The sequence below is a fragment of the Pongo pygmaeus genome, chromosome 4, assembly GCF_028885625.2.
Source record: "Pongo pygmaeus isolate AG05252 chromosome 4, NHGRI_mPonPyg2-v2.0_pri, whole genome shotgun sequence".
In the NCBI taxonomy this organism is placed as follows: Eukaryota; Metazoa; Chordata; class Mammalia; order Primates; family Hominidae; genus Pongo; species Pongo pygmaeus.
In genome coordinates, this window is record NC_072377.2 from 58,419,913 (window position 1) to 58,446,116 (window position 26,204).

The following is a 26,204-nucleotide window of genomic DNA, read 5'->3' on the forward strand; positions in this document are numbered from 1 at the left end:
ACAACAAATCAACGAGGTCAGTGCAGGCATTTGGGGGAAGACAATATATAGTCTTACTATATTTTTCATCTATATAATCAAGCTATAAGATGATATCTTACATATATGACATGCACACAAATTTGTCTGCCACAATCACACAAACTTCTGAGTTAGATTTTACAAATCCTACTCTATTTTGATTCTTTATGTTAACAGTCATTCTCCCCATCTTTATTCATTTTTAATTGAATAAGTTAAGGAAAGAAATACAGAGAACATTAAAAATAAAATAAGAAAAAATAGAATAAATTATAGAGGAGACAAAAAAATGCCTAAAAGTTACCTAAGTTACAAGATTTGTTGCTGTTTTTCCTGTCGGAGGCAACTGAAAACCCATCCAAAACTGGCTTAAACATAAAAAGGAAATTATTGGCTCATATATTTGAAAAGTCCAGGGAACTGCTGGCTTCAGATATTGTTTGATGCAGAGACGCAAACACCTCTGGGCCTTAGCTTCCCTCTTTACATTTCTTGACTCCACCTCCTTGGGCAACCTTACACTTCAAAGAAGCAGGATAACTTCAGCAAGTCTATACTTTACATCCTCTTTGTTTTATATCCAGGAGTTAAGAGTAAGTCTCTTGCCCAGACATTTCAGCAAAAGTCTCATTTTATTAAAATGGCTCTCACTGGGTCACATGCTGATCCCAAGGGCCATGGAATACAGCACCAATACTCCCAATTTGCATAAGTTCTTGACCCTTAAGCTAGATGAAGACAAAACCTGTGGGCTGCAAGGAGAGGAAGAGTCATTCTTTAGGGCTAATCTTGATTTGGTTATCAGAAGAAGGGCAAATGAATTCCGAGCAGCAAACACAAGTGATGTCTGCAACAATACTCATCCTTCAAGTCCAGTGTTGGAATTCACCCTTTCCAGTTAAATATTTCTGAATATCCAGTCTTGAATCACTCTACACTGAACTCCCAAATATAATCATTGTCTCTGTCACTCCTTGGGCAATAACTTCTGCACAGCCTGTGATATTGTGCCCCAAGTTGTCATAAACTACTGGTTATATTTGTGCTCTTAGATTTCCATGTGGGTCCTGGGTATTGTACCCAACCTCACATACTCATTGTCAATCTTTCCAGTCTAGATACTGGTGCAGCAATCAGCCCTATGTAGGGGTAAACAGGCAGCACTTTGCCTCAGTTCCTAACTCTCACTTCCTGCCCAGGGGCTCTCTGCTGCCAACACTGGGGATCCCACTAAGCCATTCTGATGCCTGGGCCAATCCTGAAGTATGAGAGGTCCTTGACCAAGGTGGGGCAGGAGCCACTGAATACATATTCCTCTTCACTGTCTCTTGAACCAGAAATTCCAAGACATATTCTGCATCTTCTCAGTGGATACCCAAGAGGATAGAGCCCCAGTTGCCACAGCAGAAACCAGCTAGATCATGACTATTGGATTGGCTCTTCTTCAGTTCCTGTTTTAAGTTACTAATACCCCACTCCTGCTCTTTGAAATCCATTGCCCAAATAAACCACCTGTTCTCAAGCCCTTCCCTCAGCATCTGTTTTCAGAGGGATACTTAGGTTAAGACAGACTAAAAGTTCCTTGTAGGCAACCTTACTGTCTCTAGTACGGTGAAGGTAGCCAGAATATATTTGTTGACATAATTTGATTAAAATTAAAACGGCAGCAATAAAAATGACTACCAAAGTGCAACATGTATATTTGTGGACAAATATATTAGAAGGCACAGTTTTGAGGAGACACATGACTGTTAAAGTGCAAATATGGGAAGTTAGGCCCAGTAGCCAAAGTAAAAGAATTTCAAGTCAGCCAAACAGTGGAACTAGGAGTAGGTCACATCCTCAACATTCTATATGCCTTTAGTCATTTATTCATTTTAGATACTCAATTGCTCATTATTCCATGAATAGTAATTTTCTTTTTTTTAAGAATGTATTTTTATTTCTCCTTTAAATGATCATCCTTCATTTCTTCCTTTACTTAGGATTTTTGACCCAGGGCAATAGAGGATGAATGAATGCAGGAATGAATAAGTGATTGAGATTATTTCTTTAGCAAGACAATACATTTAAAATTAAGCTATGGACAGAAAGTGGATTTTTCTGAATTGTTTTCACATATCCTGGACTCAGTCAGAAGTTTCTTCTGTAAAGTGGGTAAGCTGCCACTCCATATCTGACAGCTAGATCACAAGGCTGCTGCCTTTAGGTAGAAGAATAAGATTATAAAGTAGGGGAAGGAATAAGTAGCCATTCCTTCTGCTTTTAAAGAGTTGTGGGTTGCAGAGGGAGAGAGGCCGATTGATGGGGTGGTCAACCATGTGTCCTTCTTTCCCAGTGTTGGAAGCACAGTGGTTTTAGAAAGGGCATAATCATGGAGTTGGCAAGGGAAACGAATAACCCATTCCATATGATAATAATAATCATTGCTATAGTTAATGAGCCAGACACTGTGCTAAGTGCTTCATATATCTCTTTGCAATCAAACTTCATAAGAACCCTGTTGTAATTACTTTGTTTTAGTAGATAAGAAACTGAAACTTGGAGAAGACAAGTGACTAGCTCAAGTTTATATTCTGCATAAATGGCAGAAGTAGAATTTGAATGGATGTATATCTAAGTAAAGAGCCCACATCTTTAACCACCATGCTGCAATGCAATTTTCAGCAATAGTTGATCTAGAATTGAGTTGCTTTGCATGCCTAAAAACTCTACTTCCTTGAATCCCTCCTTCATGATGCCACCAAAGAGATCCATCTCTGATATAAACCCGATTGTGTCACTGCTCCCTTTGGCTCATGCCTGTAATCCCAGCACTTTGGGAGACTGATGTGGGCGGATCACGAGGTCAGGAGGTCAAGATCATCCGGGCCAACATGGTGAAACCCCGTCTTTACTAAAATAAAAAAATTAGCCAGGTGTGGGAGGCTGAGGCAGAGGAATCACTTGAACCCAGGAGGTGGAGATTGTAGTGAGCCGAGATCACGCCACTGCACTCCAGCCTGGCAACACAGCGAGACTCCATCTCAAAAAAAAAAAAAAAAAAAAAAAAGTGCTAAATAGCTCCTTGTTACCTGCCTACCAGATAAAGTCCAAAGTCAACATAGCATACACTGAGGGGAAAAATGACTAAATAAAGTCAGGGGATGAACACTTGTGCAGTGAGAAATTAGGTCCCTTGTCCAATTTCTTTCTTTTTTTTTCTTAATTATACTTTAAGTTCTGGGATACCAGTGCAGAATGTGCAGGTTTGTTACACAGGTATATACACACCATAATGGTTTGCTGCACCCATCAACCCGTCATCTATATTAGGTATTTCTCTAATGCTATCTCTCCCCTAGCCCCTCACCCCTGATAGGCCCCAGTGTGTGATGTTCCCCTTCCTGTGTCCATGTGTTCTCATTGTTCAGCTCCCACTTATGAGTGACAACATGTGGTGTTTGGTTTTCTGTTCCTGTGTTAGTTTGCTGAGAAAAATGGTTTCTAGCTTCATCCATGTCCCAGCAAAGGATTCCATGGTATTCCATGGTGTATAGGTGCCACATTTCCTTTATCCAGTCTATCATTGATGGACATTTGGGTTGGTTCCAAGTCTTTGCTATTGTGAATAGTGCTGCAATAAACATACATGTGCACGTGTTTTTATAATAGAGTGATTTATAATCCTTTGGGTATACACCCAGTAATGAGATTACTGGGTCAATGGTATTTCTGGTTCTAGATCCTTGAGGAATCGCCACACTTTCTTCCACAATGGTTGAACTAATTCACACTCCCAAAAACAGTATGAAAGCGTTCCTATTTCTCCACATCCTCTCCAGCATCCGTTGTTTCCTGACTTTTTAATGATCACCATTCTGTCATGAGATGGTATCTCATTGTGGTTTTAATTTGCATTTCTCTAATGGCCAGTGATGATGAGCTTTTTTTCATGTTTGTTGGCTGCATAAATGTCTTCTTTTGAGAAGTGTCTGATCATATCCTTCACCCACTTGTTGATGGGGTTGTTTGTTTTTTTCTTGTAAATTTGTTTATTTGTAGATTCTGGATATTAGCCCTTTGTCAGATGGATAGATTGCAAAAATTTTCTCCCATTCTGTAGGTTGCCTATTCACTCTGATGATAGTTTCTTTTGCTGTGCAGAAGCTCTTTAGTTTAATTAGATCCCATTTGTCAATTTTGGCTTTTATTGCCATTGCTTTTGGCGTTTTAGTCATGAAGTCTTTGCCCATGGCTATGTCCTGAGTGGTATTGCCTAGGTTTTCTTCTAGGGTATTTATGGTTTTAGATCTTATGTTTACGTCTTTAATCCACCTTGAGTTAATTTTTCTATAAGGTGTAAGGAAGAGGCCCAGGTTCAGTTTCTGCATATGGCTAGCCAGTTTTCCCAACACCATTATTTATTAAATAGGGAATCATTTCCCCATTGCTTGTTTTTGTCAGGTATGTCAAAGATGAGATGGTTGTAGATGTGTGGCATCTGAGGCCTCTGCTGTGTTCCATCGGTCTATATCTCTGTTTTGGTACCAGTACCATGCTGTTTTGGTTATTGCAGCCTTATAGTGTAGTTTGAAATCAGGTAGCATGATGCCTCAAGCTTTGTTTTTGTTTTTTTTTCTTAGGATTGTCTTGATTATATGGGCTCTGTTTTGGTTCCATATGAAATTTAAAGTAGTTTTTTCTAATTCTGTGAAAAAAGTCAATGGTAGCTTGATGGGGACAGCATTAAATCTACAAATTACTTTGGGCAGTATGGCCATTTTTACAACATTGATTCTTCCTATCCATGAGCACGGAATGTTTTTCCATTTGTTTGTGTCCTCTCTTATTTTCTTGAGCAGTGATTTGTAGTTCTCCTTGTAGAGGTCCTTCACATCACTTGTAAGTTGTATTCCTAGGTATTTTATTCTCTTTGTAGCAATTGTGAATGGGAGTTCACTCATGATTTGGCTGTTTGTCTATTATTGGCATATAGGAATGCTTGTGATTTTTGCATATTGATTTTGTATCCTGACACTTTACTGAAGTTGCTTATCAGCTTAAGGAGATTTTGAGCTGAGATGATGGGGTTTTCTAAATAGACAATCATGTCATCTGCAAACAGAGACATTTTGACTTACTCTCTTCCTATTTGAATACCCTTTATTTCTTTCTCTTGCCTGATTGCCCTGGCCAGAACTTTCAATACTATGTTGAATAGGAGTGATGAGAGAGGTCATCCTTGTCTTGTGCTGATTTTCAAAGAGAATGCTTCCAGCTTTGGCCCATTCAGTATGATATTGGCTGTGGGTTTGTCATAAATAGCTCTTATTATTTTGAGATACGTTCCATCAATACCTAGTTTATTGAGAGTTTTTAGCATGAAGAGGTGTTGAATTATATCGAAGGCCTTTTCTGCATCTATTGAGATAATCATGTGATTTTTGTCATTGGTTCTCTTTATGTGGTGGATTACGTTTATTGATTTGAGTATGTTGAACCAGCCTTGCAGCCCAGGGAAGAAGCCAACGTGATCGTGGTGGCTAAGCTTTTTGATGTGCTGCTGGATTTGATTTGCCAGTATTTTATTGAGGGTTTTCACATCGTTGTTCATCAGTAATATTGGCCTTAAATTTTTTGGTTGTCATTGTGTCTCTGCCAGGTTTTGGTATCAGGATGATGCTGGCCTCATAAAGTGAGCTAGGGAGGAGTCCCTCTTTTTCTGTTGTTTGGAGTAGTTTCAGAAAGAATGGTACCAGCTCCTCTTTGTATCTCTGGTAGAATTCGGCTATGAATCCATCTGATCCTGGGCTTTTTTTGGTTGGTAGGCTATTAATTATTGCCTCAATTTCAGAGCCTCTAATTGGTCTATTCAGGGATTCAACTTCCTCCTGGTTTAGTCTTGGGAGGGTGTATGTGTCCAGGGATTTATGCGTTTCTTCTAGATTTCCTAGTTTATTTGCATAGAGGTGTTTATAGCATTCTCTGATGGTAGTTTGCATTTCTGTGGAATCAGTGGTGATATCCCCTTTATCATTTTTTATTGTGTCTATTTGATTCTTCTCTCTTTTCTTCATTAGTCTGGCTACAGTCTATTTATTTTGTTCATCTTTTCCAAAATCCAGCTCCTGAATTCATTGATTTTTTGAAGGGCTTTTCATGTCTCTATCCCCTTCAGTTAGTTATTTCTTGTCTTAGTTATTTCTGATCTTAGTAACTTCTGATCTTAGTTATTTCTTATCTTCTGCTAGCTTTTGGATTTGTTTGCTCTTGCTTCTCTAGTACTTTTAATTTTGATGTTAGAGTGTTAATTTTAGATCTTTCCCACTTTCTCCTGTGGGCATTTATGCTATAAATTTCTCTCTAAACACTGCTTTAGCTGTGTCCCAGAGATTCTGGTACGTTGCACCTTTGCTCTCAGTGGTTTCAAATAACTTATTTATTTCTGTCTTAATTTTGTTATTTACCCAGTAGTCATTCAGGAGCAGGTTGTTCAGTTTCCATGTAATTGTGCAGTTTTTAGTGAGTTTTTTAATCCTGAGTTCTAATATGATTGCACTGTGGTCTGAGAGACTGTTATGATTTCTATTCTTCTGCATTTGCTGAGGAGTGTTTTTTTCCAATTATGTGGTCAGTTTTAGAATAAGTGTGATGTAGTGCTGAGAAAAATGTGTATTCTGTTGATTTGGGGTGGAGAGTTCTGTAGCTGTCTATTAGGTCCACTTGGTCCAGAGCTGAGTTCAAGTCCTGAATGTCTTTTTTAATTTTCTGTCTTATTGATCTGCCTAATATTGACAGTGGGGTGTTAAAGTCTCCCACTATTATTGTGTGGGAGTCTAAGTCTCTTTGTAGGTCTCTAAGGACTTGCTTTATGAATCTTGGTGCTCCTGTATTGGGTGCATATATATTTAGGATAGTTAGCTCTTCTTGTTGCATTGATCCTTTTACCATTATGTAATGCCCTTCTTTGTCTCTTTTGATTTTTGTTGGTTTAAAGTCTGTTTTATCAAAGACTAGGATTGCAACCCCTGTTTTTTCTTGTTTGTTTGTTTTTGCTTTCCATTTGCTTGGTAAATATTCTTCCATCCCTTTATTTTGAGCCTGTGTGCATCTTTGCATGTGAGATGGGTCTCCTGAATACAGCACACAGATGGGTCTCAATTCTTTTTCCAATTTGCCAGTCTGTGTCTTTTAATTGGGGCATTTAGCCTGTTTACATTTAAGGTTAATATTTTTATGTGTGAATGTGATCCTGTCATTGTGATGCTAGCTTGTTATTTTGCCTGTTAGTTGATGCAGTTTCTTCGTAGCGTGAATGGTCTTTACAGTTTGGTATGTTTTTGCAGTGGCTGGTACCAGTTTCTCCTTTTCATATTTAGTGCTTGGTGGTGACAGAATCTCTCAGCATTTGCTTGTCTGTAAAGGATTTTATTTCTCTTTTGCTTATGAAGCCTAGTTTGGCTGGATATGAAATTCTGGGTTGAAAATTTTTTCTTTAAGAATGTTGAATATTGGCCCCTACTCTCTTCCAGCTTGTAAGGTTTCTGCAGAGAGATCTGCTGTTAGTCTGATGGGCTTCCCTTTGTGGGTAACCAGACCTTTCTCTATGGCTGCCCTTAACAATTATTCTTTCATTTCAACCTTGGTGAATCCAACGAGTATTTGTCTTGGGGTTGCTCTTCCTGAAGAGTATCTTTGTGGTGTTCTCTTTATTTCCTGAATTTGAATGGCCTGTCTTGCGAGGTAGGAAAGTTCTCCTAGATAATATCCTGAAGATTGTTTTCCAACTTGGTTCCATTTTTCTGTCACTTTCAGGTACACCAATCAAACATAGGTTTGGTCTTTTCACATAGTCCCATATTTCAAGGTTTGTTTGTTCTTTTCATTCTTTTTTCCTCTAATCTTGTCTTCACCCTTTATTTCATTAAGTTGATCTTCAATCTCTGATATCCTTTTTTCTGCTTGATCAATTTGGCTATTGATACTTGTGTATGCTTCACGAAGTTATCGTGCTGTGTTTTTCAGCTCCATCAGGTCACTTATGTTCTTCTCTAAACTGGTTATTCTAGTTAGCAATTCCTCTAACTTTTTTTCAAGTTGTTAGCTTCCTTGCATTGGGATAGAACATGCTCTTTTAGCTCCGAGTAGTTTGTTATTACTCATTTTCTGAAGCCTACTTCTGTCAATTCATCAAACTCATTCTCTGTCCAGTTTTGTTCCCTTGCTGGCAAGGAATTGTGGTCCTTTCAAGGAGAAGAGGCCTTCCGGTAGTTGGAATTTTCAGTTTTTCCTCATCTTGGTGGATTGATCTACCTTTGGTCTTTGATGTTGGTGACCTTCAGATGCGGTTTCTGTGTGAACATCCTTTTTGTTGATGTCGATGCTATTCCTTTCTGTTTGTTAGTTTTCCTTCTAACAGGCCCCTCTGCTGCAGGTCTGCTGGAGTTTGCTACAGGTCCACTCCACACCCTGCAGTGGAGGGTGCAGAACAGCCAAAATTGCTGCCTGTTTCTTCCTCTGGAAACTTCGACCCAAAGGGTCACCCGCCAGATGCCAGCCAGAGCTCTCCTGTATCAGGTGTCTGTCGACCACTGCTGGGAGGTGTCTCCCAGTCAGGAAGCATGGAGTTCAGGGACCCACTTGTGGAGGCAGTCTTTCCCTTAGCAGAGCTTCAGCGTTGTGCTGGGAGATCCACTGCTCTCTTCAGAGCTGGCAGGCAGTAACGTTTAAGTCTGCTGAAGCTGCGCCCACAGCCACCCCTTCTTCCAGGTTCTCTTTCCCGGAGAGATGAGAGTTTTAATCTATATGCCCCTTACTGAGGCTTTTGCCTGTCTTTCAGAGATGCCCTACCCAGAGAGGAGGAATCTAGAGAGGCAGTTTGGCTATAGCAGCTTTGTGGAGCCATGTTGGGCTCTGCCCAGTTGAAACTTCCTGGTGGCTTTGTCTACACTGTAAGGGGAAAACTGTGTATTAAAGCCTCAGTAATGGCAGATGCCCCTTCCCCCACCAAGCTCAAGTGTCCCACGTCAACTTCAGACTGCTGTGCTAGCAGCAAGAATTTCAAACCAGTGGATCTTAGCTTGCTGGGCTCCATGTGGGTGGGATCCTCTGAGCTAGATGACTTGGCTCCCAGGCTTCAGCCCCGTTTGCAGGGGAGTGAATGGTTCTCTCTCATTGGCATTCCAGGCACCACTGGGGTATGAAAAAAAACTCCTGCAGCTAGCTCAATGTCTGCCCAAATGGCCACCTGGTTTTGTGCTTGAAATCCAGGGCCCTGGTGGCATAGGCACCTGAGGGAATCTCCTGCTCTGTGGGTTGCAAAGACCATGGGAATATCATAGTATCTGGGCCTGAGTGCACTGTTTCCTCATGGCACAGTCCCTCACAGCTTCCCTTGGCTAGGGGAGGCAGTTCCCCAACCCCTTGTGCTTCTCAGGTGAGGCAATGCCCCACTCTGCTTTTGATCACCCTCCCTGGGCTGGACCCACTGTCTAACCAGTCCCAGTGAGATGAGTTGGGTACCTCAGTTGGGAATGCAGAAATCACCTGCCTTCTGCATTGATCTTGCTGGGAGCTGTAGACTGGAGCCCATTAACAGTAATTTTCTAAGTGAATTTAAATTTTTACTTTTTCAGGGCAATAAATATTTTATCTCAAATCCTTGAGATTTTCTCTCTTGACTTAGGGTCAGTGAGTTATAAAAATATTTGTCTCTTTGTCAAAATAAATGTAAGAGTTGATGAGTCTGTATAAGGTTGAGCAATATCCCCAAGCTGGTAGCCTCATGTTTTGACTCTTAAATTGCTCCTAAGTGCTACTTGACCTTTGCAATGATTATTCTTCCCATATGCCGATGGGCAAAGGAGAATGAGTAACACTTAGAGAAAACGAGATCAATAGATAACTACTCTAAATCACACACAAAGCCCATTGCCATGCCTGGAATATAAATTGTGGAAAAGAAGCCCTCTCTGAAATACACCACCTTTGTGACCTCAGCATAGGAATCTTAATGGTTTAGACTGCATTAGCAAAATAAACAAAAATTATTTCCTGCATTATCACAAAGTTATTCATCTTTGGGTTCTTTTTATTTTTATATTGGCAAGCTTGTCTGTAAGACCAAAGCTGTCTAACCCTTTCTTAGGAATAGAAAGAAAGGTCAGCACGTATAAAGTCTAACCATTCAGATTAAGGCTCTTTGATGCCCCAGCACAAGTATAATACAGACAGGGTGCAAATTAGCATGTATTGAGGACCTCAGATATGCATAGATCCTCTACATGGTGTAGTAGGCAGAATAACTGCCCACCACCCTGAAATGTTCTAATCCCTGGAACCTTTAAATATTGCCTTATATGGAAAAGGGATCCTTGGAGATAGATCTTAAGAGGGTGAGATTATCCTAGATTATCTAGGTGGGCCCTAGATGTAATCACAGGTGTCCTCATAAGAGAGAGGCAGAGGGAGGTTACACTGAAGAAGATGAGAAGATTATGTGGCCATGGAAGCAGAGATTGCAGTGATGCAGCCACAAGCCAAGGACTGCCAGCAGCTACCAAGAGCTAAAGGAGACAAGAAACTGATTCTCCTCCAGACCCTCTAGAGGGAGTGCAGCCCTCCTGACACCTTGATTTCAACCCAATGATACTGATTTCAGACTTCTGATCTCCAGAACTATAAGAGAATAAATTTCTGTTGCATGAAGCCACCGAGTTTGTGTTAATTTTTATAGCAGTCACAGGAAACTAATACACATACGTTATTTCATTTAATCCTCATGACAAGTGTTTGGGATAACTATCATTTCTCATTTAAAGATGAGGAAACCAAGGGTCAGAGTAAGTGTCCTAAGTCACCTGACAAATTAGTAGAAAAGTGAAGTTCAGGGAAATTCCAAAGCCCAACTTCTTTTCTCATAGCCTGTACTCCAGCCACACCAACCTACTCAGATGTCTTTTCACAGCTTCCTACTCCCCACGTTCTGCTTCCTGAGCCACATTCCCTCTCATACTTGACCTTCAGGACATGGCTCACTCACTCCACCTTCTTTCCTGGCTTCCATCCCTGGATCGGGAGTCTCATTTACATGATCCTTTGCTCTGGTCTCACACATACAATTGTCCTTTGGTTGGTGTCTCCCTTGCTAGACTAGGAGATCTTCTTCCTCAGGGACCATGCCTTTATCTTTGCTCTGTAAGTCTACTTGGTGTTTGGTACACAGTCTGTGCTAAAATAATATTTGTTGAATGAATGATGCATGCTGTGTCAACTCCTAAATAGAGACAGGAATAAATAAATTAACATTCATGAAAGTGAGGGACTTTGGACTCTCATGTTTGAACAAGATAAGATGCAAGATGGGGAGCCATCCCTTTTTATTTCTCTATGCTGCCTTGCTTTCTTCATAGGTAAATGGGTATAATAATGATATCTACTTTGTAGAGTTAGTGTGACAATTAAATAAGTTAACATATGTAATGGGCTTAGAACAATGACTAGCACAGGATAAGAGCTATGCAAATATCCTCTACTTTTAATTTTTATCATCTCTTTATTGCTCATAAAGAGGAAAGGCTTTTATTGAAAGTAAATGAATAAATGGTCTAAGATGTTTTGAAGCTGCAACTGATTTTTATAATATTATTTGGTAGAAAACAGAACCAATCTCAAGAAGAAGACAAATTTAACCCTGAAATGGCTATTTAGCTGAGCATCAGTAGTAAGATAAAACTCAAAAAGTCAGTGCCTATGTAGTCATTCACTCAAACTGAAAGTAGAAAAACTAGCATTTTGGAAATACAAAGGTACACCACTCCTTGGAATGTCACTGGGGATTTTCCATAGTGGTATATTAGTGTTTCTGAAGTGAAAGGAATCTTGTTGACTCGTGAGTCTTGATGTTGCATTAATCTTTCAATACTTTGATATTTCTAGATTAGCCCCTGCCAGGAACTCAATCTATCACTTTGTTTCTCACTGATGAACAAATTAGTCTAATGTGAAACACGTGGAGAAGAAAGCACAGCTCTTCAGTTTGCATGTGTGAGACCCGAAGTTGTCTTTAATTGGTTAGAAAGTTTTTACATCATGAATGAAAAACAAGGCTTACATCATGAGTGAAAAACAGCTTAAGACCTAGGATGCAGAGACCATTGCCTGAACTTAAGTAAACAAAAACCCCATTGTAATGCATTGAAATTACTAACATGGAAGCGATTGACACCAGTAGAGTCTTGTAGCTTTGCAGCTATCCCCGCCTTGGTTTCAGATAAAATGTTAGTTGCACTAGAGGGAAAAATACTAGCCCATTTCCTCCTCGAATAGGCTTATTATGCACCAAACTCCTGTACCAGGAGCTTAAAAATACCTTTGTATTTTTATTTAACAGGTTTTTTTTGGTTGACTGAAGTATAATATGACTATAGACTCTGAGGCACATGTTCAGATCAGAAGAGACTAAAGTATCGGATCTATCTAATATACAGATTTTCTCCACAGTCACTGCCAAAGGGAAGGGACCAGGAGCAGCCACTGATCTCTTCCCATAATGAATCATCACTGATATAGAGGTAAAATGCTGATGACAGGCTGGAGGAAGAAGAAAAATGGTTAGGATCTGAACAGGACAGAAGAATGGTAGCAATCTGAATGAAATGGTGTATAGACTCAGGAGCATTTTAGAGGAAATACCAACAAGATTTGTAAACTGATTGGATAAGGCAAGTATGAGGGTTCAGTAGAGAGATGAGTTATAGATGACAGGCTTCCAGGTGAAAAAAAAAATGGGTGGGTAGTGATGACACGGACGAATGGAGGAAGCTCGAGAGAGTGACAAGGGGAAGGTAAATAACATGGGAAATGGGGAGATAGAATTTGCTTCTGAAGATGTTGAAGTTAAGGTGTTTAAAGATAGCTTTCAAGTGTGGAGGCAGATACTGAGTAAATAGGTGGAAATTCAGAACTGATGCTAGAAACAGTTGCCAGGGCTATAGCTTCAGATTTTTTTTCTCAGTAATATTTAGAGTATTTTTTATAGGACTGGTTGTACATTAAATTGTCTATTCTCACCATTTTCACTCTTTGCTTACACAACAGCTCTGCAAGTATAAGCAAGATGCATTTATTATTTTTATTTCATATAAAAGGAAACCAAAACTCAGAGAGGTTAAATAATTTGCCCCCAAACCCCAGTGACAGATAATGTCAAAGCCAGACCAGACCTATAACTTTTGAAATTTATGTTGATAATTTCCTAGATGCTATGCACTGGGAAACTGGAGTCCTACATTTATTGCTTGCAAATATAGATTGCACCTATTGCAGAAAGGTGACACATAAAGCTATGTCTGTTGATACATTTCCTTGAGGACTGTCTAGGAGCCAGGGCAGGAAAAGAGGAATAAAATGGTTAGAGAGGGAAGAGTAGAAGCAGGAAGGAACTAAAGTCACAGGAAAAAAAAAAAAGAAACTCAAAGACCAAGGGGCAAAGGGCTGTCAACGGTATCAAATATTGTTTCTTCCCTAATTTCCTTCCACTTCCCATATCAATCCCATCCAGAGTGGGCATAGATGAGTTCTCTCACAGTTAGATGAGTGAGTACTCCTGCACTTTACACAAAATACCTCTGCTGATGTGGATAGAGCACATGTGTGTTTCCAACTTCAGCTCCTTTCCCACAGCTTCAAAGATTTAGCTTGAGAGTGACTCGAATATTTTAAGCTCTACCTCCCAGTGATAAAGCCGTCAGTAAATTTCACAAGATTCCACGTGTAACCTTTAGTCATAGATCGATATGTAATAACATACTTTTAAATGTAGATCACATCGGAGAGGACATGTCTACACAACAGCAAACAGATGTTTTGTCAAAGAGAAGAGTCTTCCTATGTTTATGAGTAGCAGTATCTCATGGTGAGAACCAGTTCCTACTCCTTCCTCATCTTTGTTTTCAGTTTTATTTTAAAGCATTTGTTTCTAATACAGAGAGGTAAGTAAGAGGTCTTATTTCTCTTTTTCTACTTTATTCTTTTCTGTCACAGCTTCTAGACAGTCCCAAAGGGAAATTTATCAACGTGCATCGCTTTGTGTGTCACCTTTCTGCAATAGATCCAATAGAGAAGTAAGAGGCTTTCAAAAAACCAGTTTTCCTTTTAAAGTAGGCAAACAGCATGCAAAAAAAAAGCAAAATGGGTTGAGTCAAACAACTTAAAGAATTCAGTATAATGAATATTTTGAGTGGTTTCTGTGTATAGAGCACTATGCTAAGTACTCTAGAGATAAAAATATCTAAAAATATATCCCTCAAAGATTGTAGCTTTGATAGAGATAATAGTGCCCACAAAATGTTCTGTTTGTTCTCCTGAATTTCTCAGCCCCTTTGGAGTTAGGCAAGGCCATGTAGCTAGTCCTGCCAATGATCTGTGGGTAGAAGGCCAAAGCATGGCTGGCTCTTTACCCCTCTGTCTCTTCTCCCCTTCCTTGACACTCACTAAGACTATTCTAGGTAGGCTCGTGCCACAGTGAGAGAGCCTCTGCCACCTGGAATCCTGCGTACCTGGATCAGATCTTCCCTTTGTCTCATGTTAGACATATGGTGTTACAAATCGTTTTTTTTTTTTCCTCCAGTTAAGCACCCAGCTAACATCTAAGCAGGGTCTGAAATCTAGTCTGTACTCTGCTCTCCAGGCTTCATACCCTTGTACAGAGCTGTAACTGCCAGGGAAGGGGTGCCTTTGTCAAATTTGCACAAAGAATCTTCAGAGGCTATGGTTGACCCTGGTAGGAAACACATATTTTAATTTGATTAAATCCTCACGGCACCAACAGTGTACCGAACACAAACTGGTGGGGAGAGAGGGGTCTTCAGAAAGTGCCTCAAAAAAATAATAGCAGTCTTAATTTGAAATCTCTTGTGAAGAAAAGTTTGAAATCTCTTCTGAAGAGTTAAAAAAAAAAAGCTATAAAAAAGTGGATGTAAAACAGAGAACAGAGGACAAAGTACTATAAAAGTAGTGGATTTTTTTTTTGTTTTTACTCATCTCTAAGACACAGAAGACAGATAAAAGCATTCAGGTTCTATGGAAAAAGCAAACTCAAAATGTTGTGTGATAACAAAATATGTTTTTATGCATCTCACATCTACAAAGTATATCTAACCACTGGGATCACAAATTATTAAGGCAATTAAAGGATCTGCCACCTAACATGATATTACTACATGATTAGAAAAAGCCTGTGTAAGCTTTCTTGCCAGCTCCAAGTTATCAGCAATGTATGAGTTTATTCTCTTTTTATGTCAATGTTACTGGAAATAAACTATTTTCTCAGTGATATGGTAGAGAAATTATGGTTATCTGTGAAATTTCTCTTCCCTCTTTTTCTCCTTTTCTCCCTCCCATGAACAGTGATTATGGAGGCCAGGGCCTCTTTCCTGCTACTTCTCCAGCATTTCTCTGCATGCAAAAAAAGAGGATGATGCAGATATAGTAATGCAACATAGTGGAGAAATAAGTTATTCCTACTTAGCAAATGTAATAAAAGTCATATATTTTAAAATGTTGCCTTTTGTACATGATAAAACTCAATAGGTGAATGATTTCTATTTGTCATTTAACCTCTCCATTCCTAAGCTATTCTCTCGCGAGCTTTCCATGCCACTTGAGCAACATGCTTCCATTACAACCTAGCCCACTAACAAGCCCAAGCCAAAGATTTATGTAAAAATCACCCTCAAATGACCTCCTGGCATGCAAGTTTTCATTGGCATTTTTATCTGTATTTAACCAATATTGCCTTTCATTCTCTTTGTATTGATATATTTATGGCTATCATAGCTGTATGTATTGTAACTAGATGAATGGAACTAAGTTTATAATGATCAAAACCATCTTCAAGTATACATTATCAATATTTCAAAATGTTGTAAGCACACAGATGAGAGTACACTCCAAAGCGATTTATGGTTTTTAAATTATGAAATATTTGAACTAAGGACAAACTGCTGATTAATGAAAGTTTATAAGTAGTCTGGACTACAGAAGTAATAAAAATACAAATTTTTATTTGTTACAACAAATCAGTTGATGCAACTGTATATTTTAAGGAAATACACTTTATCCTGTTGAGGACAAATTCTTCTTGAATATCAAAGGCACTGGGACTAAAAACAGACACGTGAAGTCCACAGTTGAAGCTGTCAATGAAAAGAGTCAAACTCTGTAAGATATTTTAAGAGATTCATTCTTAGCTAAATATGAGTGACCATGGCCCATGACACAGCTCTCAGGTCTTGCAAACATGTGCCCAAGCTGGTTGGCATACAGCTTGATTTTATATATTTTAGGGAGGCATAAGACATCAATCAAATACATCTAAGAAACACATTGATTTGGTTCAGAAAGGCGGGACAACTCAAAGTGGGGCTTCCAGGCTATAGGTAAATTTAAACATGTTCTGGCTGACAATTGGTTGAGTTTATCTGAAGACCTGAAATCAGTAGAAAGGAAGTGTTCGGGTTCAGATCAAGGATTATGGAGAATAAGTTTTATTGTGCAGAGGAAGCTCTCAGACAGCAGACTTCAGAGAGAGCAGGTTGTAAAATATTTCTTATCTGACCTAAAAGCGTCCCTGGCTCTTAGTTGATTATCTCCTTGATCTGTAAAGGAAGGAAGGAAAACAAAAGGAAAATGGGATTCTCTATAGAATGTGGGTTTTTCCCACAAGAGACTTTGCAGGGCAATTTCAAAGTATGGCAAGGAAATATATTTTGGGATAAAACATTTTGATTTTCTTTCTTGTTATGCCAGAGTCAGACTGGAAAGTAAGTCACCACGTACAGGGTTAAATAAAACCCATCTGACAAGAATTTACAGTCTGTAGGGCATGACTCCCCAGACCCCTTAGATAGGGGTCTAATTTGGGCAAGATTAAAATAAAAAATCAGAGCTTAGTCCTCAGTCCCCACTCTTGGCTAAAAGGCATTCCATAGAATGCATGTGCAGGCCAACAAACAGCAGCAGGTCCCACAGCGCTAGGAAGGCTCATTCCTAGAGGTGTCTGATTTGGCCATCTGGCAGGGTCCCACAGTGCTAGGAAGTCTTGTTCCTGGAGTCCTCTGATTTGACAGTAATAGTTTTAAGTATTAGCGATTTGAAAATGGGGGGAGGACACAGCCTGACCTGATGTAATAGCCAATTCTTTAAGGGGTAAAATGGAGTCAGACTTATGGTTTAGCCAAAAAAAAAAAAAAAAAATTCCCGGATCAGATCTATTTTCTGAGCTATCATGACCTGGGTCTTTAATTGTGCCTTTTCTTCTGCTGTATTTGGCATAACATTTACAAGAAAATGTCTATCATAAAGATAGTGAAGATTTGGGCATCCAAGGTTATAGGTAGAATCAGAGGGCAATTAACAACCCAATCACCAGGAAGAAAACCCTGCATGCATCATCATATTCTTTGATCAGACCCACAATTTGTTTACCTTCCTTATTAAGGGTTATTGGAACCCTACAATAAATCTTATTTGGAAATTGTGGGACCAACATTAAATTAGAATTTAATAAATTTAATCTCTTCTCTGGCCAGTTTATCTCCATAGGCATAGCATCCTGAGGAGGGTATAAATTAAATGCAAGAAACTCCTGGTCCTTGGTGTCTAAATTGTTATAGACTTGTTAACAGTAGACAAATCTATTCCCCACCCCCACTTTTGTATTGCATCATACACTGGTATTTGGGAGATAAAAGATTTTGTCACATGAAAGGTCATATAATTCTAAAGTGCCATTTTTTTTCTTGGCAGGACTCCCTATGGCGGAGGGCCTTAAGAGTCAAAAGATTTATAGCCAGTTAATTGTTCTAGGCCAGATAAGAATGGATGTAGACAGGCATTCATTACTTCTGAAAATTGTTATTTTAAGTAAAGTTTAAAAAAGCTGACAATACTGTGGCACTGTGAAATCCATCATCATGTTTATGCTGAAACCAGATTTCCTTCAGGCTCTTTCTAGCTAGTGAAACGTTCTCCCCGGGGCCTGAAAGCTTAAGGGAATGAATAACTCTTCCCTTTTCAGGCCCAGTCCCAAGGCGCAAGACCACTTGCACCAGCAGTGTCAGCAAGATAGCAAAAGCAGGAAGAGAGCTGGCCAGAAGACTCCATGAAGACCAACAGAGAGGCCGTCCGGGTACTGCGTAACAGTTACATCAGACTGAGACACTTCCTGTTTACAGGAGACTATAAAACCCCTATCCCGTCCTCACTTGGGGGTGACGCTATTTTAGGCCTCAGCCCGCCTGCACCCAGGCACTCATTAAAACAGTGTGTTCCTCCACACCGCCTTGTGTTGTTTGTTGGCGTGCTCTTGGAGTTTGAACCGATACAAGAGCCTTGTGTCTGGTGCCGAAACCCAGAAGGGACTCCAGTCCATGTACCCCGTGAACCTACCCCTCCACCCCAGAGAGCAGGCCACAGCAGCCAGACAAAGGAAGCTCCTCAGCCTCCAGTCGCCTCTCTGTGCATGCACATTGGTCACTGATCTCGCCTACTGGTAAGTTTCCCTGGGAGCCCAGTAAACAGGAAGAAATCCACATGGCCTCTTTTGGTTTCTCCAGTCTGAAAAATCCAGCATTGGTCCAAGAAGGTGCCGGCATGTGCCAGGTACTCACTGATCATCTGGTTTTAGGGAGACACCTCTAAGCCATTTGATCCCATTCCGGGAATGAAAAAGGCAGCAAGGACAATTGCTCCTTTTATTGTCTCCCTCAGGCCATCCAAGATGGTCTCCTTTTCCCTGTTGTCCCAAACCTACCCTCCATTGTGGGAAATTCACAGTCTTCCATTCCAAAGGATAGCCCTCTAGGCTGCCTCATAAAAATACCTACAAACCTTGGGCCTTAAGCAAGATATCTGCCCTAAGCGCCTTGTCTTTTTATGCAATTCAGTCTGGGCACAAAACGAATTGGATAATGGGTCCAAATGGCCCACAAATGGAACATCCAACTTTACAATTTTAACTGATTTAAGCAATTATTGATGACAACTGGAGAAATGGGGAGAACTTCCTTAGGTCCGGGCCTTTTTGCACTCAGATCACAACCTGACCTCTGCAATTCTTGCTCACCTGTTCAAATCTTTCTCCTCCATTCTCGCTGCCCAGATCACCTTTCTCCTCCCGACCCTACCTCTTTTCCTCCATCCATCCAGCAGACTGCTGCCCACCCCTCCCAACCCCTACCTCTCCCTCTCAACCGTCTTCTTTAACCCCCCACCAACCTCCTCTTTATCTTCTCAGCTGCCATATTCTCAGCTGCCATCTTCCCAGTTGCCATCTTCCCAGCCAGCAGTATTCACTTCTTTTTTCTACACCATCCCCGCCTCAGGACAATTCTAGTATTGCCTGTACCCATTCTTCTCCCCCATCGCCCTCTCCTGAGGCTTGTAAACCCATCCCACCACCTTACACCCCTATCTATGCTCCATTGCCTGTTAACTCAACCCCACTTCCCCCTTCAAACCCTCAGCAGGAAACACGTCCAGATTCTTCCTTTTCTCCCACACATACTCACTCAGGCACCATCTTTGGCCCAGGCCCCACCCTTATTCAGTGCCTGTGCTAGAGTGCTCCCTTTGGGAAGTAGCAGAAACTGAAAGTATTGTTAGAGTTCATGTTCCCTTCTCCCTCACTGACCGCTCTCAAATTAACAAAGGACTTTTGTTCATTACCAGAAGACTCTACCTCTTATATTAGAGAGTTTCAGTACTTTACCCAGTCTTATGAACTAATCTGGCATGACCTCTATGTTATCCTCTCTTCCACCCTCACCCCAGAAGACCTGGACTGTATCTGGACCCTAGTTCAGGCACATGCTGATACAATTCTTCATCAAGCTCCTGCCCAGCCTACTGGTGCAGAGCCAGTCTCCAACCAGGACCCCCACTGGGATTATCAAGACGGAGCCCCTGGATGCCACCATCGAGACCACATGATTGTGTGTCTCCTTGCAGGACTCAGAAAGGGTGCCCATAAAGCAGTCAACTATGAAAAACTTTCAGAAATCACCCAAGGTCCTGTCAAAAACCCAGCCCTTTTTCTCTCTCATTTAACTGAAGCCATGAGAAAGTATACCAACCTAGACCCAGCTAGCCCAGAAGGAACAACTATCTTAAACATTTGGTTCATCTCCCAATCCACCCCTGATATTCAGCGCCAGCTTCAGAAGCTTGACGACGGCCCTCAAACCCGACAACGAGACCTTCTTAATTTAGCCTTCAAAGTCTTTAATAATAGTGATGAGGAAAGTAAAAGGCAAAAACAGGCAGACATTCAAACGCTTGCCTCTGTTATCAGGGGCCCTGCAGGCCCATGGGGCCGCAACTCCACACGGAAGCCTCCTAGCAATCCATCCCCACCTGGTGCCTGTTTCAAGTGCAGCAATGAAGGCCACTGATCCAGACAATGCCCAAACTCAGGTAAGCCCACCAGGCTGTGCCCCCTCTGCAGAGAACCCCACTGGAAGTCAGACTGTGAGCAGCCCCCACAAGGACCACCCCCATCTCTTCCTGAGCCGGCCAAAACCTCCTACTCGGATCTCATCAGCCTTGCTGCTGAAGACTGACGGTGCCCTGGAATGGAAGCCCCAGCAACTGCCATCTCTTCATTTGAGTCAAGGGTAATCCTGCTGGTGGCAGGTAGGCCCATATGTTTTTTTAATTAATACCGGGGCAACCTACTCTGCTTTACCTAATTTTTCAGAACCCACCCAGTCCTCCCAAGTCTCTGTTGTGGGAATTGATGGACCAGTCTCCAAACCCCGAGCACCCCCCTCCACTTTTCTGCTGCCTGCACACTTTTTCCTTCACTCCCTCTTTTTTAGTCCTGTTGTCATGCCCAACTCCACTCCTAGGTAAAGACATCCTTTCAAAACTCCACACTACTGTCCACTTCTACATTCCCCATAGTACCCAACGCATCCACCCAGACCCCTCTGGTACTTCTAGCTTTCTTCTACTCCTTTAACCTCCCACCCTAAAACATGCAACCTTTCCTTATCCCCCATCTGTAGTTAACCCCACTGTTTGGGATACTTCCACACCCTCAGTCACAGAACACTACACCCCCATCTGCATTACCCTTAAAGAGCCCACCCAGGCCAGGCACGGTGGCTCAAGCCTGTAATCCCAGCACTTTGGGAGGCCAAGGCGGGCAGATTACGAAGTCAGGAGATCAAGACCATCCTGGCTAACACGGTGAAACCCTGTCTCTACTAAAAAAATATAAAAAATTAGCCAGGCATGGTGGCAGGCACCTGTAGTCCCAGCTACTCAGGAAACTGAGGCAGGAGAATGACGTGAATCTGGGAGGCTGAACTTGCAGTGAGCCGAGATCATGCCACTGCACTCCAGCCTGGGCAACAGAGTGAGACTCCATCTTAAAAAAAAAAAAAAAAAGAAAAAGGGCCCACCCAGTTCCTATCACAGAAGCAGTATCCAATCCCCTAAGCAGTTCCTGTAGGCCTAAAGCCTATCATTTCTTACCTCCTCACCAGTCACCTACTCCACCCAACAAACTCCCCTTTTAACACACCAGTTCTACCTGTTAAAAAGCCCTGTGGAACTTATCCTTTAATACAGGACCTCAGGATCATTAACCAAGCTGTACTCCCTGTATGTCCAGTAGTTCCTAACCCATATACTTTACTTTCTGCAATTCCCTCCGATACCACCCATTTTTCTGTTCTAAACCTAAAGGATACTTTTTTCACATTCCTTTACATGCTGATTCCCAAAACCTCTTTGCCTTTATGTGGGAAAACCCCACACCAACCTTTCATGTCAGTTCACCTGGTGCGTAGTGCCTCAAGGTTTTAGAAACAGCCCCCACCTTTTCAGACAGGCCCTTGCTCATGACCTCCATACCTTACCCCTAAAACCGTCCACTCTCCTTCAGTATGTTGATGACCTGCTCCTATGTAGCCCTCTCAAAAAGACTGCAACACCCATACTATCTCTCTTTTAAATTTCATGGCAGAGCGGGGGTATTGGGTCTCCCTTAAAAAGGCAGAAATATGCACCCCTTTGGTCACCTATCTAGGCCTAGCACTTACCCCACGAACCCGAGGGCTCACAACTGACCACATATCCCTCCTCCAGTCCCTCCCGCCTCTGCAGACTAAGCAAGAAATTCTCTCTTTTCTAGCACTAGCAGGATATTTTAGGCTCTGGGTCCCCTCCTTCACTCTACTTGCCAAACCATTATACCAAGCCACTAAAGGCCCTCTTGAGGAGCCTTTAAACCCTGCACAGCCTATTTACCCAACCTTTTCATCTACTCCATAAGGCTCTCACCTCAGCCCCTGTCCTCACTCTCCCAGACCTCACCAAACCTTCCTCCCTTTATACTGATGAATGGCATGGAGATGCACTAGGTGTTCTAACCCAGTCTAAGGGATCCACCCTCCAGGTTGCTGTCTACCTCTCCAAACAGCTCAATGCTACAGTTCTTGGATGGCCTGCCTGCCTCCAAGCATTGGCAGCAGCTGCTGTCCTCACCCTTGAAAGCCTAAAACTATCTCTTCATGCCAACCTAACTGTTTATTCAACCTTTAACATCAAAGACATGTGCTAGCTCACCACAGTGTACTAAGTCTCATCTCTGCCCCACAGCTCCTCCAACTGTATGCTCTATTCATAGAAACTCCCCACATCACCATGCTAATCAGCTCCCATCTAACCTGGCCATAATCTTACCTGAAGCTACAACTGCCCAAGACCCTATATGCTTCTGTGTGAACACTGTTCAAACCTTTCTTATACCTTTTCCAAACCTAACAGACCAATCCCTTCCAGGTGCCTCCTTTACTTGGTTTGTAGATGGCAGCTCCTTCCTACATAAAGAATGCCGACATGCTGGCTATGCTACAGTGTCACCCCCAGCACTATTGAAGCCAAGCTGCTCCTCCTAGGCACCACCTCCCAAAAAGCTGAACTCATCGCTCTCACTTGAGCTCTCACTCTAGCAGCCAAACAACAGATCAGCATATATTGAAATTCTCATTATGTGTTCCACATAGTACACTCACACTTGTCCATCTGGAAAGAACGGGGTTTTCTAACTGCAAAAAACACTCCTGTCATAAACTCCTTGAAGTTGCCAGGCACCCACAGAAAGTTGCCATCATTCATTGCAGGGGCCACCAAACCCCAGACAATACTATATTGGCTGGAAATGCACTAGCAGATCAGGTAGCCAAACAAGTAGCCCTACAACCCATGCAAGGCCAGTTTCTGTCCCTGTCCTTGTTCTTTCCTCTCTATTCCTCAGAAGAAAAGGAGGACTTCTGAGCCCAAAACCTTCAAAAGCAAGGACCATGGTGTCAAGGAAGGCACTTCATTCTTCCTCACTCTCAAAGCCTTCCTCACCTCCAAAGCCTCCACAACTCTTTCCATGTTGGCTACAAACCTCTCTTGCAACTTCTCCACCCTATTCTCACTTGTCCTCACCTTTCCAGCCATGTTAAAGAAATTACCCAGTCCTGCTCTATCTGCCACTCAGTGTCACCCACGGGCTCCCTCCAGCCACTGACTTTTCCTACCCACCAAGCCTGGGGCCAGGTACCCAGGCAAGATTGGCAAGTATACTTCATTCATATGCCGCCCAATTGCAGTGGTGCAATCACGGCCCATTACAGCCTCCTACCTCAGCCTCCCAAGTGGCTGGGACTGCAGGTGTGTGCCACCACACTTGGCTAATTGTTTTTGTATTTTTTGTAGGGACAGGGTTTTTCCACATTGTTCAGGCAGGTCTGGAACTCCTGGGCTCAAGCCTTCCACCTTCTTTGGCCTCCCAAAATGCTGGGATTACAGGTGTGAGCCACCATATCTGGCTACTGGCTTCTTGTGGAAAGTGGTCCCCTACAGCCCTGGGCCAGACCCTGCACAGCCCCTGTAACTTCACACCCTGGCTCTGTTCTTCATAGCAGAGTAGGAAGCAGGAAAGAGCAGAACCCCAAGAATTAGGCGAGTGAAGTCCTAATCCTGCTGCTCCCTCTGCACAAGGTTGTCTTGGTCCTTTCAATTCTTTTGGCTTCCATTTACTCATATGGACAATGAGGATTGAACTTGATCTGTGGTTTTCAAACAGGGTTCCAGGGAAATCTGGCAGAGGTACCTCAGGGGTGAGGGGGCCCCACACCCTTCCCTGTTTCATCTAAAAACAGGGAACTCCTTTCCCTGGTGGCTGCCAAATATGGTGGAGGGGCAGGTCCTGGAGCTCGATGGTCGAAGCCATCTCCTGGGCTTCCTGACTGCCATGGTGGCTAAGCAGGCTAGAAGGTGTGGGTCATACACTGCAGGGGCATTAACATTTCTGGCAATGTCTACAGAAACAAGTTGAAGTACCTGGCCTTCCTCCACAAAGGGATGAACAGCAACCCTTCCCGAAGCACTTACCACTTCCTGGCCCCCACCACTTCCTGGCCTCCAGCCGCATCTTCCAGCGGACTGCGAGGCATGCTGCCTCACAAGACCAAGGAGGCCTGGCCTCCCTGGACTGCCTCAAGGTGTTTGACGGCATCCCACCGCCCTATGACAAGAAAAAGCCGATGGTGGTTCCTGCTGCCCTCAAGGTCATGCGTCTGAAGCTTACAAGAAAGTTTATCTACCTGGGGCACCTCGCTCATGAGGTTGGCTGGAAGTGCCAGACAGTCACAGCCACCCTGGAGGAGAAGAGGAAGGAGAAGGCCAAGATCCACTAATGGGAAAAAGAAACAGCTCATGAGGCTACGGAAACAGGCTGAAAAGAACGTGGAAAAGAACATTGACAAATACACAGAGGTCCTCAAGACCTACGGACTCCTGCTCTGAACCCAATAAAGACTGTTTATCCCTCAAAAAATAAATAACTCAATAAATAAAGCCAACAATACAACCAAAAGGCAAAGCTGCAAGACTGACTTATTTTTAACTTTTATGTGTTGAGCTATTGTAAGCTTCATTTCTGTTACAGACTTATAGCAATTAGCTATACACAACATAAACATTGTTCTGAAAAAATAAAAATATAGATAGATAGATTTATCTCCACAACTCATAATTGGGAGTATTATACCCAGGAGGCTTTGTTACAAGGTATTTTATCCTGTTAGGAAATATTTTCCTTTAATTTTATAGTAAGCAGAAAATGTTTATGGTTGGGGTGGATGCAAAAGTGACACATAATAATTTAGAAGGCAACTAAACTTGTTTTACCAGCTGTTTAGGCATTTTTCACCACCTTTTGGATTTGGAGGGTTTGATCTTGACCTAATTTTATCCCTCAAAATGGCCTTTACAATTTTATGCACCCACCTCTTCCACGATAGTACCTGGGCCTAGAGGGAGGCAGCTTGTATAGTTTTGGCTGCAGAGCATTAGCAGTGAAACAGATCCAGGGCCAGAGGATGCCAAATGGGGGAGATTCATATCTCTGGTCTTCAGAATACCATGATTTTGGTTTCCTTGGAAGTAAAACAAGGAAGATAAATAACATTTATAGTTTGACACTTATAAGAGTAATTCATATGTTAGAACAGAAAAAGAAACCTATTCCATTAGAGCACCAACTAAAAATATAAAGAAAAATTATAATCTGGTACCTTCTAGAGGATAATTGTAGCCAAGAAATAATGATTTAATCTGCACTTAAAATGTTAGGGCTGAAATCTAGTATTAAGTGTCATGCTCTTCCCTTACAACAATTATTTTTTAACTATTATTGAACTCATGCAGACAACTGTACTGTTATAAAATTACAATCTAAATTTTGGAGAACTCAGAAAGGTAAATTTGCTTGCAAAAACATACTTCACCCAAACAACTTAAAAGAAAAAGATTTTCCTGACCCTCCTTTAACCAGGGCAGCAGCTTTTAAGACAAGATGTTTGTTTACATTGGAAATGTTATTTACAAACCAAACAGATAGACAAATAGAGTTTAGCAGCTTCTCACAATTAGTCCTAGGAAAAAGGCTCTCTGCTTATTAGGTGGCAAGATGTATGTAAACCATTTTTTATTTTATCATGGAACTCTTTGGGAAACATTTTTTCCATTAGTATAGGGGTAGCTTCAGTTAATATTTCATAGCAAGGCAGTAAATGCCTCCTCAAGTAGAACTTCTCTAGCTCAGTCGGTGTTATTTAAAAGTACTCATAGTTTTTGCT

General features: G+C 41.7%; 2 pseudogenes; both read left to right on the forward strand.

The window, feature by feature from the left end:
- Positions 1–12,815: 12,815 nt before the first annotated feature.
- LOC129036177 (transcription factor NF-E4-like) lies at positions 12,816–24,567 on the forward strand (annotated as a pseudogene).
- LOC129037406 (large ribosomal subunit protein uL13-like) lies at positions 24,254–24,870 on the forward strand (annotated as a pseudogene).
- The last annotated feature ends 1,334 nt before the right edge of the window (positions 24,871–26,204 follow it).